Genomic DNA, 16,211 nt, shown 5'->3' on the forward strand with positions numbered 1-16,211 from the left:
AATTAGCACACAGGTAAGGAATTAAGAAAATCTTTATTTAAGGGTGAAGATGTTTCTCACAAAATCGTTGCCCCAATGCATCATTGAAATTCAAGCTGGAAAGATGATTTTAATATATCACTTGTACATTTTGTATTGCTCTTCTGGTGACAATGTAGTTTGTTTTTGTCAATTACCATTTTAATAATCGGGTAAAGAAAATTAAGTGGATTTTTGAAAGAAAACAATACTGTCAATATACTATTAAAACAAATGAAAATGGTAAAAGTTATTGTACTTTAAGTAAAAATAAAAGAGCAAAAATATCAATCCCAGTTTTGGATTACTTTAATTAACAAAAAAAAACGCATATAGCAGAGGATAGTTTCAATCTGCCTACCTCTGGGCTATGGACCCAGCATGCTTCCATTACAGTACTCTGCTGCACATGTAATTGCAAGAGATCCTGAAGTACTCACTCATCATGGGAAAGTACCAATGTGTTTCTTCATTGGTTGATGGAAGAAACATCTTACAAAAACTCTCCACATTATTGACTACTTAAAGTTTTTCTAGGAAACGTTCTAGATGAATGCTTATTAGCCTTTGTCAGTATGTACTTTTGCAAAGTGTCGCTGTGGCGCAATCAGTTAGTGTGTACGGCTATTAACCAAAAGGTTGGTGGTTCAATCCCACCCAGGGATGTAATTGACCTTGTTATCAGATTTTGGTGATCTTTAAGTAGACAAGTCAAAATTTCAAAAACCCCTGTTATGGTGTAGGGTACCTGGCCTTCTCTGATGTAATCAGAGTTAGATTTGATTCAGTGATTTTATAAAAACAGCTAGGAAGCACAATTTAGCAGTGGTTTGCAGAGAAAAAGAAATATGCTGGCAAAAAAATCCAATTGAGTGATTAAACAGCTCTTCATTTTCTGGCTTTATTTTTATGCTAACAAATTTGTTCTCTGAAAAGTGTCCACAAAGCCAAGTATCTGATTAACATCTTTGTAGGGATGGTTTTTCACCTATTACTAAATTAAACTTGCTTCATTGGAAAGGCAGCAAGATGCATCCTCATTTCAATATCTACTGAAATAATACAGGTTGACACCAGGAAACATTAACGCCACTGCATCCTTGCTGCTTTCTCATGTGGAAGTCTGTTTAATGTGAAAACAAGGTGATATCTAATTAGCACACAGGTAAGGAATTAAGAAAATCTTTATTTAAGGGTGAAGATGTTTCTCACAAAATCGTTGCCCCAATGCATCATTGAAATTCAAGCTGGAAAGATGATTTTAATATATCACTTGTACATTTTGTATTGCTCTTCTGGTGACAATGTAGTTTGTTTTTGTCAATTACCATTTTAATAATAGGGTAAAGAAAATTAAGTGGATTTTTGAAAGAAAACAATACTGTCAATATACTATTAAAACAAATTAAAATGGTAAAAGTTATTGTACTTTAAGTAAAAATAAAAGAGCAAAAATATCAATCCCAGTTTTGGATTACTTTAATTAACAAAAAAAAATGCATATAGCAGAGGATAGTTTCAATCTGCCTACCTCTGGGTTAAGGGGCCCAGCATGCTTCCATTGCAGTACTCTGCTGCACATGTAAGTGCAAGAGATCCTGAAGCACTCACTCATCATGGGAAAGTACCAATGCGTTTCTTCATTGGTTGATGGAAGAAACATCTTACAAAAACTCTCCAGATTATTGACTTTTTAAAGTTTTCTAGGAAACGTTCTAGATGAATGCTTATTAGCCTTTGTCAGTATGTACTTTTGCAAATTGTCTCTGTGGTGCAATCGGTTAGTGTGTTTGGTTATTAACCAAAGGGTTGGTGGTTCAATCCCACCCAGGGATGTTATTGACCTTGTCATCAGATTTTGGTGATCTTTAAGTAGACAAGTCAAAATTTCAAACCCCCTCTTATGGTGTAGGGTACCTGGCCTACTCTGATGTAATCAGAGTTAGATTTGATTAAGTGATTTTATCAAAAAACAGCTAGGAAGCACAATTTAGCAGTGGTTTGCAGAGAAAATGAAATATGCTGGCAGAAAAATCCAATTGAGTGATTAAACAGCTCTTCATTTTCTGGCTTTATTTTTATGCTAACTAATTTGTTCTCTAAAAAGTGTCCACAAAGCCAAGTATCGGATTAACATCTTTGTAGGGATGGTTTTTCACCTATTACTAAATTAAACTTGCTTCATTGGAAAGGCAGCAAGATGCATCCTCATTTCAATATCTACTGAAATAATACAGGTTGACACCAGGAAACATTAACGCCACTGCATCCTTGCTGCTTTCTCATGTGGAAGTCTGTTTAATGTGAAAACAAGGTGATATCTAATTAGCACACAGGTAAGGAATTAAGAAAATCTTTATTTAAGGGTAAGATGTTTCTCACAAAATCGTTGCCCCAATGCATCATTGAAATTCAAGCTGGAAAGATGATTTTAATATATCACTTGTACATTTTGTATTGCTCTTCTGGTGACAATGTAGTTTGTTTTTGTCAATTACCATTTTAATAATCGGGTAAAGAAAATTAAGTGGATTTTTTAAAGAAAACAATACTGTCAATATACTATTAAAACAAATTAAAATGGTAAAAGTTATTGTACTTTAAGTAAAAATAAAAGAGCAAAAATATCAATACCAGTTTTGGATTACTTTAATTAACAAAAAAAAATGCATATAGCAGAGGATAGTTTCAATCTGCCTACCTCTGGGTTATGGACCCAGCATGCTTCCATTACAGTCCTCTGCTGCACATGTAAGTGCAAGAGATCCTGAAGCACTCACTCATCATGGGAAAGTACCAATGTGTTTCTTCATTGGTTGATGGAAGAAACATCTTACAAAAACTCTCCACATTATTGACTTTTTAAAATGTTTCTAGGAATCATTCTAGATGAATGCTTATTAGCCTTTGTCAGTATGGACTTTTGCAAAGTGTTGCTGTGGCGCAATCAGTTACTGTGTAAGGCTATTAACCAAAAGGTTGGTGGTTCAATCCCACCCAGGGATGTAATTGACCTTGTTATCAGATTTTGGTGATCTTTATGTAGACAAGTCAAAATTTCGAAAACCCCTGTTATGGTGTAGGGTACCTGGCCTTCTCTGATGTAATCAGAGTTAGATTTGATTCAGTGATTTTATAAAAACAGCTAGGAAGCACAATTTAGCAGTGGGTTGCAGAGAAAAAGAAATATGCTGGCAAAAAAATCCAATTGAGTGATTAAATAGCTCTTCATTTTCTGGCTTTATTTTTATGCTAACAAATTTGTTCTCTGAAAAGTGTCCACAAAGCCAAGTATCTGATTAACATCTTTGTAGGGATGGTTTTTCACCTATTACTAAATTAAACTTGCTTCATTGGAAAGGCAGCAAGATGCATCCTCATTTCAATATCTACTGAAATAATACAGGTTGACACCAGGAAACATTAACGCCACTGCATCCTTGCTGCTTTCTCATGTGGAAGTCTGTTTAATGTGAAAACAAGGTGATATCTAATTAGCACACAGGTAAGGAATTAAGAAAATCTTTATTTAAGGGTGAAGATGTTTCTCACAAAATCGTTGCCCCAATGCATCATTGAAATTCAAGCTGGAAAGATGATTTTAATATATTACTTGAACATTTTATATTGCTCTTCTGGTGATAATGTAGTTTGTTTTTGTCAATTACCATTTTAATAATCGGGTAAAGAAAATTAATTGGATTTTTGAAAGAAAACAATACTGTCAATATACTATTAAAACAAATTAAAATGGTAAAAGTTATTGTACTTTAAGTAAAAATAAAAGAGCAAAAATATCAATCCCAGTTTTGGATTACTTTAATTAACAAAAAAAATGCATATAGCAGAGGATAGTTTCAATCTGCCTACCTCTGGGTTATGGACCCAGCATGCTTCCATTACAGTACTCTGCTGCACATGTAAGTGCAAGAGATCCTGAAGCACTCACTCATCATGGGAAAGTACCAATGTGTTTCTTCATTGGTTGATGGAAGAAACATCTTACAAAAACTCTCCACATTATTGACTTTTTAAAATGTTTCTAGGAATCGTTCTAGATGAATGCTTATTAGCCTTTGTCAGTATGGACTTTCGCAAAGTGTTGCTGTGGCGCAATCAGTTACTGTGTAAGACTATTAACCAAAAGGTTGGTGGTTCAATCCCACCCAGGGACGTAATTGACCTTGTTATCAGATTTTGGTGATCTTTATGTAGACAAGTCAAAATTTCAAACCCCCTCTTATGGTGTAGGGTACCTGGCCTTCTCTGATGTAATCAGAGTTAGATTTGATTCAGTGATTTTATAAAAACAGCTAGGAAGCACAATTTAGCAGTGGGTTGCAGAGAAAAAGAAATATGCTGGCAAAAAAATCCAATTGAGTGATTAAATAGCTCTTCATTTTCTGGCTTTATTTTTATGCTAACAAATTTGTTCTCTGAAAAGTGTCCACAAAGCCAAGTTTCTGATTAACACCTTTGTAGGGATGGTTTTTCACCTATTACTAAATTAAACTTGCTTCATTGGAAAGGCAGCAAGATGCATCCTCATTTGAATATCTACTGAAATAATACAGGTTGACACCAGGAAACATTAACGCCACTGCATCCTTGCTGCTTTCTCATGTGGAAGTCTGTTTAATGTGAAAACAAGGTGATATCTAATTAGCACACAGGTAAGGAATTAAGAAAATCTTTATTTAAGGGTGAAGATGTTTCTCACAAAATCGTTGCCCCAATGCATCATTGAAATTCAAGCTGGAAAGATGATTTTAATATAACACTTGTACATTTTGTATTGCTCTTCTGGTGACAATGTAGTTTGTTTTTGTCAATTACCATTTTAATAATCGGGTAAAGAAAATTAAGTGGATTTTTGAAAGAAAACAATACTGTCAATATACTATTAAAACAAATGAAAATGGTAAAAGTTATTGTACTTTAAGTAAAAATAAAAGAGCAAAAATATCAATCCCAGTTTTGGATTACTTTAATTAACAAAAAAAAACGCATATAGCAGAGGATAGTTTCAATCTGCCTACCTCTGGGCTATGGACCCAGCATGCTTCCATTACAGTACTCTGCTGCACATGTAATTGCAAGAGATCCTGAAGTACTCACTCATCATGGGAAAGTACCAATGTGTTTCTTCATTGGTTGATGGAAGAAACATCTTACAAAAACTCTCCAGATTATTGACTATTTAAAGTTTTTCTAGATAACGTTCTAGATGAATGCTTATTAGCCTTTGTCAGTATGTACTTTTGCAAAGTGTCGCTGTGGCGCAATCAGTTAGTGTGTACGGCTATTAACCAAAAGGTTGGTGGTTCAATCCCACCCAGGGATGTAATTGACCTTGTTATCAGATTTTGGTGATCTTTAAGTAGACAAGTCAAAATTTCAAAAACCCCTGTTATGGTGTAGGGTACCTGGCCTTCTCTGATGTAATCAGAGTTAGATTTGATTCAGTGATTTTATAAAAACAGCTAGGAAGCACAATTTAGCAGTGGTTTGCAGAGAAAAAGAAATATGCTGGCAAAAAAATCCAATTGAGTGATTAAACAGCTCTTCATTTTCTGGCTTTATTTTTATGCTAACAAATTTGTTCTCTGAAAAGTGTCCACAAAGCCAAGTATCTGATTAACATCTTTGTAGGGATGGTTTTTCACCTATTACTAAATTAAACTTGCTTCATTGGAAAGGCAGCAAGATGCATCCTCATTTCAATATCTACTGAAATAATACAGGTTGACACCAGGAAACATTAACGCCACTGCATCCTTGCTGCTTTCTCATGTGGAAGTCTGTTTAATGTGAAAACAAGGTGATATCTAATTAGCACACAGGTAAGGAATTAAGAAAATCTTTATTTAAGGGTGAAGATGTTTCTCACAAAATCGTTGCCCCAATGCATCATTGAAATTCAAGCTGGAAAGATGATTTTAATATATCACTTGTACATTTTGTATTGCTCTTCTGGTGACAATGTAGTTTGTTTTTGTCAATTACCATTTTAATAATAGGGTAAAGAAAATTAAGTGGATTTTTGAAAGAAAACAATACTGTCAATATACTATTAAAACAAATTAAAATGGTAAAAGTTATTGTACTTTAAGTAAAAATAAAAGAGCAAAAATATCAATCCCAGTTTTGGATTACTTTAATTAACAAAAAAAAAATGCATATAGCAGAGGATAGTTTCAATCTGCCTACCTCTGGGTTAAGGGGCCCAGCATGCTTCCATTGCAGTACTCTGCTGCACATGTAAGTGCAAGAGATCCTGAAGCACTCACTCATCATGGGAAAGTACCAATGCGTTTCTTCATTGGTTGATGGAAGAAACATCTTACAAAAACTCTCCAGATTATTGACTTTTTAAAGTTTTCTAGGAAACGTTCTAGATGAATGCTTATTAGCCTTTGTCAGTATGTACTTTTGCAAAGTGTCTCTGTGGTGTAATCGGTTAGTGTGTTTGGTTATTAACCAAAGGGTTGGTGGTTCAATCCCACCCAGGGATGTTATTGACCTTGTCATCAGATTTTGGTGATCTTTAAGTAGACAAGTCAAAATTTCAAACCCCCTCTTATGGTGTAGGGTACCTGGCCTACTCTGATGTAATCAGAGTTAGATTTGATTAAGTGATTTTATCAAAAAACAGCTAGGAAGCACAATTTAGCAGTGGTTTGCAGAGAAAATGAAATATGCTGGCAGAAAAATCCAATTGAGTGATTAAACAGCTCTTCATTTTCTGGCTTTATTTTTATGCTAACTAATTTGTTCTCTGAAAAGTGTCCACAAAGCCAAGTATCGGATTAACATCTTTGTAGGGATGGTTTTTCACCTATTACTAAATTAAACTTGCTTCATTGGAAAGGCAGCAAGATGCATCCTCATTTCAATATCTACTGAAATAATACAGGTTGACACCAGGAAACATTAACGCCACTGCATCCTTGCTGCTTTCTCATGTGGAAGTCTGTTTAATGTGAAAACAAGGTGATATCTAATTAGCACACAGGTAAGGAATTAAGAAAATCTTTATTTAAGGGTAAGATGTTTCTCACAAAATCGTTGCCCCAATGCATCATTGAAATTCAAGCTGGAAAGATGATTTTAATATATCACTTGTACATTTTGTATTGCTCTTCTGGTGACAATGTAGTTTGTTTTTGTCAATTACCATTTTAATAATCGGGTAAAGAAAATTAAGTGGATTTTTGAAAGAAAACAATACTGTCTATATACTATTAAAACAAATTAAAAAGGTAAAAGTTATTGTACTTTAAGTAAAATAAAAAGAGCAAAAATATCAATCCCAGTTTTGGATTACTTTAATTAACAAAAAAAATGCATATAGCAGAGGATAATTTCAATCTGCCTACCTCTGGGTTATGGACCCAGCATGCTTCCATTACAGTACTCTGCTGCACATGTAAGTGCAAGAGATCCTGAAGCACTCACTCATCATGGGAAAGTACCAATGTGTTTCTTCATTGGTTGATGGAAGAAACATCTTACAAAAACTCTCCAGATTATTGACTATTTAAAGTTTTTCTAGGAAACGTTCTAGATGAATGCTTATTAGCCTTTGTCAGTATGTACTTTCACAAAGTGTCGCTGTAGCGCAATCAGTTAGTGTGTACGGCTATTAACCAAAAAGTTGGTGGTTCAATCCCACCCAGGGACGTAATTGACCTTGTGATCAGATTTTGGTGATATTTAAGTAGACAAGTCAAAATTTCAAACCCTCTCTTATGGTGTAGGGTACCTGGCCTACTCTGATGTAATCAGTTAGATTTGATTAAGTGATTTTATGAAAAAAAACAGCTAGGAAGCACAATTTAGCAGTGGGTTGCAGAGAAAAAGAAATATGCTGGCAGAAAAATCCAATTGAGTGATTAAACAGCTCTTCATTTTCTGGCTTTATTTTTATGCTAACAAATTTGTTCTCTGAAAAGAGTCCACAAAGCCAAGTATCTGATTAACACCTTTGTAGGGATGGTTTTTCACCTATTACTAAATTAAACATGCTTCATTGCAAAGGCAGCAATATGCATCCTCATTTCAATATCTACTGAAATAATACAGGTTGACACCAGGAAACATTAACGCCACTGCATCCTTGCTGCTTTCTCATGTGGAAGTCTGTTTAATGTGAAAACAAGGTGATATCTAATTAGCACACAGGTAAGGAATTAAGAAAATCTTTATTTAAGGGTGAAGAGGTTTCTCACAAAATCGTTGCCCCAATGCATCATTGAAATTCAAGCTGGAAAGATGATTTTAATATATCACTTGTACATTTTGTATTGCTCTTCTGGTGACAATGTAGTTTGTTTTTGTCAATTACCATTTGAATAATAGGGTAAAGAAAATTAAGTGGATTTTTGAAAGAAAACAATACTGTCAATATACTATTAAAACAAATTAAAATAATAAAAGTTATTGTACTTTAAGTAAAAATAAAAGAGCAAAAATATCAATCCCAGTTTTGGATTACTTTAATTAACAAAAAAAAAATGCATATAGCAGAGGATAGTTTCAATCTGCCTACCTCTGGGTTATGGGCCCAGCATGCTTCCATTGCAGTACTCTGCTGCACATGTAAGTGCAAGAGATCCTGAAGCACTCACTCATCATGGGAAAGTACCAATGTGTTTCTTCATTGGTTGATGGAAGAAACATCTTACAAAAACTCTCCAGATTATTGACTTTTTAAAGTTTTTCTAGGAAACGTTCTAGATGAATGCTTATTAGCCTTTGTCAGTATATACTTTTGCAATGTGTCTCTGTGGCGCAATCAGTTAGCGTGTTCGGTTATTAACCAAAAGGTTGGTGGTTCAATCCTACCCAGGGACGTAATTTACCTTGTTATCAGATTTTGGTGATCTTTAAGTAGACAAGTCAAAATTTCAAACCCCCTCTTATGGTGTAGGGTACCTGGCCTTCTCTGATGTAATCAGAGTTAGATTTGATTAAGTGATTTTATAAAAGAACAGCTAGGAAGCACAACTTAGCAGTGGGTTGCAGAGAAAAAGAAATACGCTTGCAGAAAAATCCAATTGAGTGATTAAACAGCTCTTCATTTTCTGGCTTTATTTTTATGCTAACAAATTTGTTCTCTGAAAAGTGTCCACAAAGCCAAGTATCTGATTAACACCTTTGTAGGGATGGTTTTTCACCTATTACTAAATTAAACTTGCTTCATTGGAAAGGCAGCAAGTGATGTCATCCAAGCAGTGGGTCAAAGTTGGCTTCATCCCTCGTCTGCTTATGAAAAGAGAAAAGGGATATGCAGGGCATGGCGGCCTTTTGCGACGCTTGGATGACCCCTAGTTCGCATTAAACACCCCCACCCTCCTTCGGTGTGGGGCTCATGTTGGCCATGCCCCAGCCCCTAAAGCATTCAAGCTGATTTATTTCAGCAGCTGGGTACTGTAACAGCTCCAGAGCTGCTCTGTAAGGCAAGTAAAAGGGTGTGGGCCCTGCAGCACTACCTGTAGTTTGCATTGTGCATTGGAAGGCACAAAGTAAGCAGACGGGAGGAGAAGTCAGGATAGTGCACAAGGTTATAGAAGGGATGGGCTCAAGAAAAGAGAAGTGGAAACAGACAGCATACTAGGCTGGAGAGAGACCTGAGACAAAGAGATCTGAATTATACGAGAGCCGTCCAGGGGAAACACAAATTATGCAGTCAAGTTTCCCACATTTGGGGAAATCGCAAGGGGCAGCACACCCAGAGTGCAATGGGTGAGCCTTGCCCTGGGAGAAGCACCTTCATGATCATAGTATCTCACCTGGCAGGTTAGTAGGAGTTGGGCTAGAGCTGGGGAGGGTCGCTGCTCGGGCACTACCTTTCAAGTGAAGGAGATCCAACTGAGGCAGCACAAGGGAACTCTCAAAAGAAGAACAAGGCTAGAGGAAGATCTGAGACAAAGAAATCTGACTTTTACCAGAGCTGACCAGAGGAAAGCACAAACACAGTCCACCACTACCACAAATAATGCAGTCGAGTTTCCCACATTTGGGGAAATCACAGGGGTCAGCATACCCAGAATGCAATGAATGAACCTCACCCTGGGAGAACAATCTTCATGACAATAGTATCTCCTATGCAAAATAAGTATGATTTGGGATAGGGCTGGGGAGGGCCGTTGCTCAGGCACATCTCTGTCAAGTAAAGGAGATTCAACTGAGGCAGCACAAGGGAACTCTCATCTGGGGACAACAACTGCAGGGAGAACACATATTTTCAGATGAACATGGGGTGGCAGAAGGCTGCCTAATACTGAAGCACCCCCAAACAACAAACCAAATGCAACAACTAGTGCAAGCATTCCTGGGGGATGGCCTGCAGCAGATGGATTTGAATATGGTGATGTCATCCAAGCAGTGGGTCAAAGTTGGCTTCAACCCTCGTCTGCATATGAAAAGAGAAAAGGAGCGTGCAGGGCATGGAGGCCTTTTGTGGTGCTTGGATGACCCCTAGTTCGCATTAAGCACCCCAACCCTCCTTCGGTGTGGGGCTCATGTTGGCCATTCCCCAGCCCCTGAAGCATTCAAGCTGATTTCTTGCAGCAGCTGGGCACTGTAACAGCTCCAGAGCTGCTCTGTAAAGCAAGTAAAAGGGTGTGGGCCCTGCAGCACTACCCGTAGTTTGCATTGTGCATTGGGAGGCACAAAGTAAGCAGACGGGAGGAGAAGTCAGGATAGTGCACAAGGGTATAGAAGGGAGGGGCTCAAGAAAAAAGAAGTGGAACCAGACAGCAAACTAGGCTGGAGAGAGACCTGAGACAAAGAGATCTGAATTACATGAGAGCCGACCAGGGAAAACTCAAATTATGCAGTCAAGTTTCCCACATTTGGGGAAATCGCAGGGGCAGCACACCCAGAGTGCAATGGGTGAGCCTTGCCCTGGGAGAAGCAACTTCATGATCATAGTATCTCACCTGGCAGGTAAGTAGGAGTTGGGCTAGAGCTGGGGAGGGTCGCTGCTCGGGCACCCCCCTGTCAAGTGAAGGAGATCCAACTGAGGCAGCACAAGGGAACTCTCGAAAGAAGACAAAGGCTAGAGGAAGATCTGAGACAAAGAAATCTGACTTTTACCAGAGCTGACCAGAGGAAAGCACAAACACAGTCCCCCACTACCACAAATAATGCAGTCGAGTTTCCCACATTTGGGGAAATCACAGGGGTCAGCATACCCAGAATGCAATGAATGAACCTAACCCTGGGAGAACAATCTTCATGACCATGGTATCTCCTATGCAAAATAAGTATGATTTGGGATAGGGCTGGGGAGGGCCGTTGCTCAGGCACATCTCTGTCAAGTAAGTTGCATTTGATTTGTTGTTTGGGGGTGCTTCAGTATTAGGCAGCCTTCTGCCCTACCATGTTCATCTGAAAATATGTGTTCTCCCTGCAGTTGTTGTCCCCAGATGAGAGTTCCCTTGTGCTGCCTCAGTTGAATCTCCTTTTGGAGAAGACCTCAATAAGATTGTAGCTGATCTGGCTACTGCTAAAACAGCTTGCCTACCTAGTATGACTCCTACCACGCAGAAGGCTAAAAGTACTTTTCTTGGCCCTTTCATCCTCCAGGTAAAGCGTACCCAAGGTCAGGCATACCCAAAGCAAGCTCATGTTTCCAGACCTGCCAAACCCAGACTGAAGCAATCCTGGGCTGCCCATCAGCCTGCTTCCAAAACGGACAAGCCTGCCGCATGACGGTGCAGGCCTCCCTCTGGGGGATCCCAGGGTGGGGGGCCCGACTTCTAGGTTTGGCAAAGAAAGGTATAATTCTAAGCTAGAGAATTCTGTTTGGAGCTCACCTTGTACTTTGTGAAGAAATAATCAGCATTGTGGCTGAGCAGATACATGTAGTGTGTGGCTGCAAACTGCATGGATCTGCTGCGTTGTAATGCTGATTCTTTTTTTTTGCAAAGTACCAATAGCTTCATATAATGTTCACAATTTTTATGCAGGATCAAATAGCTCAATAGGTAGGGTGTTTGATTAGAATTCAACAGGTTATAGGTTTGAATCCTGGGTATGGTAGTTTGAGATGTGTTATTTAATAAAGTATGTTGTTCTGACTGCCGGCATCCTATCACCTGGGATATCATACTAAATAAATGGAGTTGATAAAAAATTTTTTTTTTTTTTTTTAACTAGGGACAATTTCCAGATACTTCTCTTTATAACTGAGATTGCCCCCTGGAACTTCACATCAGTTGACAACTATGCATGAGTGGGCAGTGCTTGCCCTGGATCTGTCCACCCATTTATGTGCCGCCATAAAATAAAGCATGACTAACAGTTATCCTGGGCGTACACTACACAATTATCTGTCAGGCTATCTATCCAGTCTGGATGGATGGAATGAAAATCTGGTAATGTATAGGAGCAAATGTCAATTAACCATTTGCTCCCAAACACTAGAAAAGTGGTCAAAAATGGTCATTACACAAATTGGTTAAACCCAAAATTTAACCAATTTGTTTAGGGGACCATTTTTGTCCATTTTTTAGTGTTTGAGAGTAAATCGTTGATGGTCATTTGCTCACATAGATAACCGGATTTCTATTCCAACCAGCCAGTGTTGGAGAGATGGTCTGCCAGATTACATAATGCATACCAGAGCCATAACTAGACTTTTTGGTGCCCTGTGACAGAGAATTATATGCCCTCCCCCCCATTTTTGCAATATGGACAAAAGGCGCATGCCTTGTGGGGAAGGGGCATAACAAGATTGGTCTCAGAGAAAGCACATGAGATATGAAGATATATCTAGTATACTTGACACTCAATGGTTTGTGGTATTGCAGGGGTGCCCTCCTTAAATGCATATACAGTCACACATGGCATGTTTGTGTAAATGGCATATCAGCAGTCAGCACTAACTGGTGACATGCCATTTGTACAAGTAAGCCATGTGTGACTAATATATAAACATACTTTATTAAATAACACCTCAAACTATCATACCCAGGATTCAAACCTATAACCTGTTACATTCTAATCAAACACCCTACCCATTGAGCTACTTGATCCTGCATCTATTCTAACCTCCAAAAACAGATTCAGTTGCATTTTCCAGCGTGTTTTGTTTGCGCCTTTGCAAATGTCTTACATCGACAAACTTATTTAGTACTATTTTGCAAATAGGGTTACATTGTCGCAACATTGTGTTCCGTAATTGCTTGATTTTTTAAATGCAAAAATTGATAAAGACACCTGATAATTGCTCTGTGGAGTCTTCTTTTGTGTCTACTTCTTATCTACATTTAAATACCTACCTATAATCAAGGCATTTTTAAATGCTGGGTGCTGCCAGGACGTGAGGCCTACCTAGTCTTTAGATCTGAATTTGAATGTACTTGTGAACTAACTTAATTTCCTACTTCTAAACTCATTCCTAAATTCACTACTTACATTAATCCTGTAGTTGGGCATTTTGAGCCTTCAATTGTGGGCATTGTTTTGTGTCCAGACCAGCAGCTGGTGGTGTGCATTTGCTGGAAAGGCATCGAAGACCTCCGATATGCTGCATCTCCTGATGTGTGTCTGCCTCAAGTGGCTGTCAGCAAATGCATGCTAGACACCCCATTCCAAGCTGATTGTGACATCACGGAACATGCATCATAGAACAGGCATGCTAGAACATGGGTCTTCAACCTGCGACCCTCCAGCTGCTGTGGAACTACATATCCCAGCATGCCCTGCCTCAGTTTTAGCATACCTTAATAGCAAAACTGTGGCAGGGCATGCTGGGATGTGTAGTTACACAGCAGCTGGAGGGCCACAGGATGAAGACCCATGTGCTAGAACCAAACCGCAGGTACATTGAATGCTAGCAAGCTGAATGTTTAAATCCTTTTTGTTCCGCAGCATTCCAATGCGGAAGATTCCATGGAACCAGAGATTATTCCATTGCGAAGGACATGCTGCCTGGATGACTGCACTGTGCAAATTAAATCACGGAGCCAGTTGGCTTGTGGGTGGCTCTGGTGACTGGGTGGTTGGGTGGGCGGTGTGTCGGAGGTGGAGCACATGCAAATGAATGTGTATCATCCAGCTAGTGAGAGAGAAAACTCATGCAGGAGTGTGCCTGCTTGTCAGTGAGTTATGCACCTTGCCAGACGTCAAATCTACATGGAGCAACTGGAGGGGACAAGAGCAGGTTTGGAAAATATACACAGAAGAGCATATATGCTGGCGCATTCTCCATGATTGTGTCAGCTTATGTTTTGGTGCACTGCACTTTCCTCCACTAAGTTTTAGCCATTTTGTTTAAACGCAAGTGTAGTTGCTTCTCGCTCTTTTGGCTGTGATATTGTATTGTGGTTGAAGAGTCTGCTGGAGGGATTGTTTTCTTCATTGGCGAGAGACTGAAGATATTCCAGGATGGAAGGCTTGGGAACACTATCCGTTTTTCAGTTGTGGAAGAGTTGAAAGACCGGATTGGACTACATTCTATAGTAAAGGGTATCTTTGTATTTATTAATCCTCCCTTTATATGTGTCTGTCTTTCAATAAAGCTTTGGGCTTGTGATTCCGTCACCCTCTTACACTCCACACCCATAGCCTTATTAACTATTGTATTGTTTAAATGTATAGTGCAGTTCATGATTTATAGTGTAGGCTGACCTGTACTGTAGTTCTTGAACTGTACTATACCGACAGCATTTGTATTGTGTTTTGGCTGTGCTGCAACACAGTACTTATGTGTGTAATGTTTATGTATGTTTTTTTGCTTCTTTATGTCAATAAAGACTGCTTTTTCAATCCAATATCTGAAAACAATCAATGTTTATCTTTGATGGCAATAGAAGTGGTATGATATTTGCTGCTTTTGAAAGGCAATATCTGATATGTCCCCTATCTGGGAACCATATATTAAATGGCTTTTCAGAAAAGGGAGATGGGAGAAGAGCTTTCAGTACTTGTAGGACCGATGCACATTTCCTATTCTAGCCTCCAAAAACAGATTCAGTTGCATTTTCCAGCGTGTTTTGGATGCGCCTTTGCAAATGTCTTACATCGACAAACTTATTTAGTACTATTTTGCAAATAGGGTTACATTGTTGCAACATTGTGTTCCCTAATTGCTTGATTTTTTAAATGCAACAATTGATAAAAACACCTGATAACTGCTCTGCGGAGTCTTATTTTGTGTCTACTTCTTATCTACATTTAATTCCGTACCTCTAATCAAGGCATTTTTAAATGCTGGCGGCTGCCAGGACGTGAGGCCTACCTAGACTTTAGATCTGAATTTGAATGTACTTGTGAACTAACTTAATTTCCTACTTCTAAATTCATTCCTAAATTCACTACTTACATGAATCCTGTAGTTGGGCATTTTGGGACTTCGATTGTGGGCATTGTTTTGTGTCCAGACCAGCAGCAGGTGGTGTGCATTTGCTGGAAAGGCATCAAAGACCTCCGATATGCTGCATCTCCTGATGTGTGTCTCCCTCAAGTGGCTGTCAGCAAATGCCTGCTAGACACCCCATTCCAAGCTGATTGTGACATCACGGAACATGCATCATAGAACAGGCATGCTAAAACATGGGTCTTCAACCTGCGACCCTCCAGCTGCTGTGGAACTACACATCCCAGCATGCCCTGCCTCAGTTTTAGCATACCTTATAGCAAAACTGTGGCAGGGCGTGCTGGGATGTGTAGTTTCACAGCAGCTGGAGGGCCACAGGATGAAGACCCATGTGCTAGAGCCAAGCCGCAGGTACATTGAATGCTAGCAAGCTGAATATTTAAATCCTTTTTGTTCCGCAGCATTCCAATGCGGAAGATTCCATGGAACCAGAGATCCTTCCATTGAGAAGGACATGCTGCCTGGATGACTACACTGTGCAAATTAAATCACGGAGCCAGTTGGTTTGTGGGTGGCTCTGGTGACTGGGTGGTTGGGTGGGTGGTGTGTCGGAGGTGGAGCACATGCAAATGATTGTGTATCATCCAGCTAGTGAGAGTGAAAACTCATGCAGGAGTGTGCCTGCTTGTCAGTGGGTTATGCACCTTGCCAGACGTTAAATCTACATAGAGCAGCTGGAGGGGACAAGAGCATGTTTGCAAACTATAGAGAGAAGAGCATATATGCTGGCGCATTCTCCATGATTGTGTCAGCTTATGTTTTGGTGCACGGCACTTTCCTCCACTAAGTTTTAGCCATTTTT

At 39.0% G+C, this 16,211-nt stretch overlaps 4 non-coding genes across 4 annotated transcripts; all 4 read right to left on the reverse strand.

The window, feature by feature from the left end:
• Positions 1 to 9,663: 9,663 nt before the first annotated feature.
• LOC134999902 (U1 spliceosomal RNA) lies at positions 9,664 to 9,827 on the reverse strand. Its single transcript, XR_010201968.1, has one exon. It is a non-coding gene; the product is annotated as a U1 spliceosomal RNA (small nuclear RNA).
• Positions 9,828 to 9,978: 151 nt separating this feature from the next.
• Positions 9,979 to 10,142, reverse strand: LOC134999728 (U1 spliceosomal RNA). Its single transcript, XR_010201803.1, has one exon. It is a non-coding gene; the product is annotated as a U1 spliceosomal RNA (small nuclear RNA).
• Positions 10,143 to 10,816: 674 nt separating this feature from the next.
• On the reverse strand, positions 10,817 to 10,979 carry LOC135000079 (U1 spliceosomal RNA). Its single transcript, XR_010202115.1, has one exon. It is a non-coding gene; the product is annotated as a U1 spliceosomal RNA (small nuclear RNA).
• A 152-nt stretch (positions 10,980 to 11,131) lies between these two features.
• Positions 11,132 to 11,295, reverse strand: LOC134999646 (U1 spliceosomal RNA). Its single transcript, XR_010201725.1, has one exon. It is a non-coding gene; the product is annotated as a U1 spliceosomal RNA (small nuclear RNA).
• Between the last annotated feature and the right edge of the window lie 4,916 nt (positions 11,296 to 16,211).

Source organism: Pseudophryne corroboree, unplaced genomic scaffold (assembly GCF_028390025.1).
Source record: "Pseudophryne corroboree isolate aPseCor3 unplaced genomic scaffold, aPseCor3.hap2 scaffold_150, whole genome shotgun sequence".
Taxonomy (NCBI): Eukaryota; Metazoa; Chordata; class Amphibia; order Anura; family Myobatrachidae; genus Pseudophryne; species Pseudophryne corroboree.